This window comes from Echinops telfairi, unplaced genomic scaffold (genome assembly GCF_000313985.2).
Source record: "Echinops telfairi isolate 266 unplaced genomic scaffold, ASM31398v2 ScPeMD7_19;HRSCAF=73, whole genome shotgun sequence".
NCBI classification, from domain to species: domain Eukaryota; kingdom Metazoa; phylum Chordata; class Mammalia; order Afrosoricida; family Tenrecidae; genus Echinops; species Echinops telfairi.
The window spans coordinates 5,033,120-5,038,485 of record NW_022103916.1 but is presented as its reverse complement, the minus strand read 5'-3'; the positions used below and the strand labels follow the sequence as shown (position 1 = coordinate 5,038,485).

The window sequence follows — 5,366 nt, the reverse complement described above, 5'->3', positions numbered from 1 at the left end:
ACCTATGTCTGTCTGACCAGTAAGCCTGGGCTTTTATGATTTGGAGTTCTATTGTACACACACACACACACACAGGAACATTGTCTTGGGAGTCCCACCTATGTCTGTCTGACCAGTAAGCCTGGGCTTTTGTGATTTGGAGTTCTATTGTACACAGACACACACACACCACCACCACCACCACTCCCTCCCTCCCTCCCTCCAGCAAACAATGCCCTTTTGATCTCCTGTGGTTGCTTATTCTAAGGAGTGCATACCTGCCTGGTGTTACTGTTCACCTTATAGGCCTGTCTATTGTTTGGTGGAAAGCTGAGTCATGGGAGTGAATTTAGGTAGGCCTGAAGTGTGACAAAATCTTGCCATCCTTGCCTCTAAAGAATATTCTGGCTATACTTCTTCCAAAGACAGATATGTTTGTTCTTACAGTGGTCCATGGTACCTTCAGCATTCATTGCCAGCCTCAGAATTCAAAGGGCATGTAACATAAATAGCCCTTCTACTTACATAATATGTATTCATTGAATTGTCAAAAGAATTGTACAGGGTAGGAACAATTATTATCCCCATGTTGTAGATGAGGAAACGGAGGCTCAGAGAGGTAAAAGGATTGGTTCAATTCACAAAGATATTAAGTGGTAAAGCAGTTACTGGCTTCCGAGCCTTGCTCTTTGACGCTACAAAATTCGGGCCTTATTATGGCTTTGTAAGGTTGGCAGCCTGACTACCACTGCATCCACAAGACTTCCCCATCGACTGCCTGTGATCTTTCTGTATTTGATGTCTGAAGAGAAAATTATAGACTGGTATTGGACATATGGGCTAATATCAGACTTATGGACTTGATCTGGACTGGGCTGGGATGTTTTCTTAATATACAATTGTTCTTTTATATAAAGCTCTTTCTTATGCACACACACACACTAAAAGGTTGGCAGCCGGAGAGAAAGAGAGGAGAGAGAAACAAGAGCCAGAGAGGAAGTTGGTGACAGAGACGAACCTGGAGACAACAGAGACAGGGGAACTTCTGAATCACAATATAAATTAAGTCAGTCATTTACTTTATTCCCTAAGCCTCAGTTTACTTGCCTGTAAAGTAGACCAACTAGCACTATTACAATCAATAAAGAGAAAAACTCAAAAAATAAAAAAATAAAAAAAATAAAGAGAAAAACTCTTTGTGACTAATAAGCATATGAAGAAAAACCCAGCTGCACAAGAACTGAAAGGAATGTAAATTAAAGCAAAGAAAGACTGATTAAAATAAAAAAGACTGATGGATTCATATATCCATAAGCTTGTTAAAAAAAAAGTGGGTTTAAATTTTTTCCCCTAAAATTCAGTTACTGATAAGCTAGTTCATTTTCTAACATTTTCAGAAGTCTTACTTAAGTTCCTGCCTATGTGTGGGGCTGCTTCTGAATTCTCTTTTGTTGTTGTTTTTATCTTATTTGAATTCTTGATTCTCTTAAATTGATCTCTTTGTTAAGTCTTAAGTCAGCTACATGTCATTTTCAACCCTATCGTTTCCATGTCTTTCTCTTTAAAGCTCTCTTGTGCATTCGTTTTCTTTCATTTACTCATCTTTTTTTCCCTTCATTTAATAGAATCAGTTTATTCTATTAAACTTCTGGTGGTAATTTTGTAGTTACAGTTTTAAAGAAACTAACTTAAAAAAAGATACTAACTTTTGATTACTCAACAAATAGTTCTTCATATTAAAAATGAAAATATTTTAAGTAATACTGAAGTCTCTTAGAACCACTATGGCTTTTCTTGATCATATTTTGCTTTAAAGCAAAATGACAGTTATGAAGTAGCAGCGAAAATAATGATATGGTTGGGGGGTCACCACAACATGAGGAACTGTATGAAAGGGTTGTGGCACTAGGAAGGTTGAGAACCCCTGCTCTAAAGGAACCACTTTGATCACAGTTTCTGTTTCTGTACAAGTTCTTTATTTATTTACACACACAAATTTATCTACATAGAGAGAACTGTGTGTATATTTATATTTGTATTTTTATACAAGGGAGCTCCAAAAAGGTTATAGGAAAATTCTGTTATCTTTTGATTCTATTTTTCCATGAAATCTTTGAAGATGTCTGAGTTATCTAGTGCTACTGGAACAGAAATACCACAAGTGAGTGGCTTTAACAAGCATTCTTTCACAGTTTAAGAGCTCAAAGTCCTAGTGAGTATACTACAGCTCCAGGGTAAGATTTTATCTTGCTACCTGCTCTGGAGGACAGCCCTGTCTCTTTGAGCTTATGCTTCTGGGCCGTCTTCACGTGTGACTTGGTGTCTCTCTTTCCTCATATCTCCACGTTGCTTACTTATTTAATCTCTTCTATCTCAAAAAAGACTCACTAAAAAAAAAAGCTAAGACAACACAGTCCCAAATAGGACTAAAACCAACACATATTTTGGGGGGATGCAGTTCATTCATGACAGTTTATGGATGGTATGTGTTTACTATAAAAGTGTGTGTTGCAGTATGCGACGAAGTGTTCAGGAGATTGGAACTGTTACTGTGAGGATACATAAAGAACGATTGCTGCTAGAGTTCCCTTTCATACATGCATGGGCTTTTTGTCGAACAAAATATGTTTGAACCTGTCTGTGAGCAGTGGCTGAACTGCAGACCAATCCTCGTAGTAATACTCTTGTTTTAACTCTTTTAGGGTGCCTTCCAAAAAAAATGGTACTTTTTGTGCCATGAGGGTCAAAACAAGATGATTTGGAGATCGAGGGTAATATCAAAGTCTTAACAAAGTTCAAGTGCACATCCTCCCAAATCATTGATGGTTTTCCATGAAGGACACAACAGTGTTTAGATGGATCATGCATTCCAAGGAAGGTAGATAAGTCAACTGAGAAAATTATGGCAATTGCTTTTTTTTTGAGATGCCAAAATGTGAATCTTGATAGATTTTTTTGAAGGGCGCTGAACAATTATGGGGCTTATTAGGAAGAAGTTGTAAGAAAATTGAAAACTTTTTTCAATTTTTGATGAGAGAGAGGACCGGGAAAGTTGTACCAAGGGATTTTCCCATCATGGCACTGCACCTGCTCATTCTTTGATAGCAGCAAGGACTGTCCTTGGAGAATTTCACTAGGCGACCTTACTCTGTCCGCCCTACAGCCAGGGCTGTATTGCGCCTTCAGACTTCTTTGTGTTCTAAAACTAAAAGAACATTTAAAAGGAACATCATTTGAGTTCCTTGAGGTTGTCAAAACTGCCATTCTGAAATAGTATAAATTGACGATAATTCTTCAAGGAAGAGTTGCCGCCTTCAGAAGTGTGTAGACTTAGATGGTGGATATGTCAAGAAATAATAGCTTCACATTTTGATATTTTTGTTTATTAAAGGTTTCTGTAATTTTATAGCAACCAATTTACCTACTGTCATCTAGAGATTATTAATATTCTTGTGATCGTTTTAATAACTGTGAAAGCAACAGGCAGTATTGTGGCCTCTTGGATGGACTAGTCCCTCTTTCTGGAAAGAAGACAGTTTCTGTCACCTTACCACTGCGAAGATTACCAAACCTGGACTTCTGATTGATGCATACATTTGTGATAGGAATTCTTAGTCTGTTATATACACTGCAATCCCCAGACTCTCTCTCATTTTAAAAATGTATTTATGATGTCTTTTTTGTCCTCTCACACCAAAATTTAAAGGTTACATGTCGTCTTATATGTCTATCTTTTATTCTATTATTTCTGGTCTTTTCTTTTTTTTTAACACATGCACAATTTTATTTGTTTACTTTTAAGTTTAAATCCTTGAGGGGTACAGCTTCACATGGATTCAGTGTCCAGTAGCCTTAGCAGGCAGGTTGCTCTGGAATGTGGCCCAGACTCTGCTACTGTTTCCATGGGCACGAGGTACCTTTCCCCAGGTGACTCTGGTTTTGTTAGGTTTGCTGCCAGGAGTCACTGTGTGGTTCTTTGCTCTGGACACAGAAGCACATCTTTTGCCTAAATAAAATTCCATTTCATCTCAGGCGTAAACACCTTCAATTTTAAAAAGAGTCGTGTGCTCCCTCTGGTTCCGGAGACCCCATTCATAGTCAGCAAAGATGGTCTTGGACCGTAGCCTTCCAGACAGGTTTGCCGTTTAGAAGGCCTGTTTCCAGCAGGCCCCCAAATTTTCAGCAACTGAAGGATCACCCACCTCCACAGGCTCCTATTTCTGGTGTTTTCAATGTCACTTTGGAACATCTCCACTCATAAACTTATTTTCCTAATATACTTACTTGATTTCTTTTTTACATATAATAACTGTCAGTATTATGAAAGTAGAAAATATATCCACTTTTGCTATAAACTGAGTTCCCGTATGTACAGGGCTTTATTTCTGAACTCTCTATTGCATTTCCCTGATTGGATCTATTTGTCCATTGCTGTGCTAACACCGCATTCTTTCTTGGCAGTGGTTTTGTGGTAAATTTTAATAAAGCAAGCTCTGCCATCTTCCCACTATTCTTTTTCTTGACTCTCCATAAACATGAGTTCTTCCATATCAATCTTAGAATTATTTTTATTCAGCTCTCAGGGTGGGGGGGCCTTTAGACTTCTGATTGTTTGGGCATTGAACTTCTCAATAGTAATTTGGGATCTGACCATTTTATGATAAGGAAATAGAGTTGTGCCTGTTATGTAATACTGGAAGCTGGGAAACCACCCTGGGATGAATCACTGGGCTAGCTCTTCAGGTAAATATGTACTCATAGCCTCATGTCAATCCGGAGCAGGTTTTGCCACTGGATGAGCTTGTGCTTGTAAGTCCTTTGGGCCTGTTTTATTAATGGGTTCTTTTTTCAGTCAGTAGAAGAGTAACTCCGCCATATCTTGGAATTGGACCCCCCCCCGCAGTAAATGGAGTTGTTTGCCTTTCCCAGTACATATACAAAGGTAGGCTGGTGCTCTGCTTTTTGTTGTTTGGTGCTGTTGAGTTGGCTCCAACTCACAGTGACCCTGTGCACAACAGAAGGCAACATGGCTGAGGCCTGCACCATCCTCACAATTGTTATGGCTGACCTACTGCTGCAGCCACTCTGCCAATCCGTCTTGTAGAGGGCCTTCCTCTTCTTCAGTGCCCCTTTATTTTACCAAGCATGACGGCCTTTTGCAGGGACTGGTCTCCCCTGATAACATGTGCAAAGTACATGAGATGACATCTTTGCTTATAACAAGCACTCTGGCTGACTTCTTCCAAAACAGATCGGTTTGTTCTTTTGGCAGACCGGAGTGCTTGCAATATTCTTCACCAGCACCGTAATGCAATCGCATCCATTCTCCTTCGCTCTTCTATCTTCAGTGTCCAATTGTCACATATATATGAGGCGAATGAAAATAC

The 5,366-nt window shown here is 39.1% G+C and overlaps 1 protein-coding gene and 1 pseudogene across 1 annotated transcript in view; one reads left to right on the top strand and one right to left on the bottom strand.

Annotated features, from left to right (window-relative positions):
• TBC1D25 (TBC1 domain family member 25) overlaps positions 1–5,366 on the top strand; it is a 25,945-nt gene that overhangs the window by 12,134 nt on the left and 8,445 nt on the right. The window lies entirely within an intron of this gene.
• Positions 3,783–4,118, bottom strand: LOC105979573 (annotated as a pseudogene).